This window comes from Meleagris gallopavo, chromosome 6 (assembly GCF_000146605.3).
Source record: "Meleagris gallopavo isolate NT-WF06-2002-E0010 breed Aviagen turkey brand Nicholas breeding stock chromosome 6, Turkey_5.1, whole genome shotgun sequence".
NCBI lineage: Eukaryota > Metazoa > Chordata > Aves > Galliformes > Phasianidae > Meleagris > Meleagris gallopavo.
The window spans coordinates 35,547,746-35,549,044 of NC_015016.2; the positions used below are offsets into that span (position 1 = coordinate 35,547,746).

Consider the following 1,299-nt stretch of genomic DNA (forward strand, 5'->3'; position numbering starts at 1 on the left):
GAAAGATAATCAAGAAAAAAAAAAAAAAATTGCAATAGGAAATAATTGGTGATCATGTAACCAGTAACCATCTTCCCAAGAAAACTGAGAATACATTGAACCACAGAAGACATAGAGTTCATCTCTGTAACTTTCCACTGGAGCGTGGTAACTATTCATGCTTGGCTAATCACACGTACAGGATGAGTTTTTGCTATTGTTACAGTTGGTGTTACAATTGGAAAGATTAGTGTGGTGAAAACGGGGAAAAGAAATAAACAGAGAAGAAATGCTCACCTGTATCTGAAAATCTAGGTTCACAGTAAAGACTCCACAGAAGAGGAATCTCCAGAAGGAGATCCTTCCCCAGTGGCAATCAGCCCTTAATGGGGTCCCGGAGAGGTGCAGCCAGGCTCCACCCCTTCTGGTCACACAGCTGAATCGCCTTCACCTGTGCTCCATGGCTGACTCAGTGCTTGCCTCAGGTGGTCAATCAGTGGTTCAAGCTGTGACTCAACAGTTCCCATACATAGCTATCAAGGGGCAAATGGTTTCCATCAAAACCTAGAGAAGAAATCTGCAGCATGCTGATTTGAGTTTAGAAGCAGGGAATCTCCCAGCTGAGGAAAACTCTGGATACCTCGCTCAAATACTTTTCCTTCTGCATGCACAAGTAATTACCTGTCCCCTCCTTCAGCTGCATTATAAACAACACACCAACTTGACCATCACCTCAATTGTGTACTTCTTCTGGGTTATCGCATACTGTGTCGTCGGTTTGCCTGTTGCACAAAAATTAATAATAAAATAATAAAGCCATAAATTGACCAGTGTTTTCATTTACAGTGATATTATGTCTGACATTCTGGAGGCCAGTTCACTGCATCAACTATCTAACGAAAGCCAGGTGTGGTCCACAGCTATACCTTCAACCACATTTGGAGTTGTAGTCAGTGCCACAGACAGATCACTGGGTAGATTCACAGGTTTGGCTTACAGCCACCTCTGGCAAACAGACAGAACCTTCAAGAATCAGAGATAAAAGCCTTCTGCACACCCCCACAAGCATCTGAGCCCAACAGAAAATATCCATACAAAGAATAGTGCCTTTGAGAAGAATGAAGATCGATTCAGAGACTCAATATCTCCTCAAACATCAGGATCTATGGAAATAAAGACTGAGGAATATTGATATCTCATAAGCAGAAGAATCTTTCTCCCTGGACACAAAATATGTCTGGCTGATATGCTAACATTCTTTCTGTGAAAATCACAGTATAGTTTATCATATCCTGAATTACCTGAATTTACTTGTTCCCT

The 1,299-nt window shown here is 41.6% G+C and overlaps 1 long non-coding RNA gene across 2 annotated transcripts in view; it reads right to left on the minus strand.

The window, feature by feature from the left end:
* Positions 1 to 348, minus strand: part of LOC104911525 — a 50,078-nt gene extending 49,730 nt beyond the window's left edge. Inside the window, exon 1 of one of the 2 annotated variants that reach the window (XR_002116416.1) lies at positions 277 to 342. This is a non-coding gene — a long non-coding RNA (uncharacterized LOC104911525). Of the gene's footprint in view, positions 1 to 276 lie in introns of both variants that reach the window. The other variant, XR_793965.2, reaches the window with a different exon arrangement.
* Between the last annotated feature and the right edge of the window lie 951 nt (positions 349 to 1,299).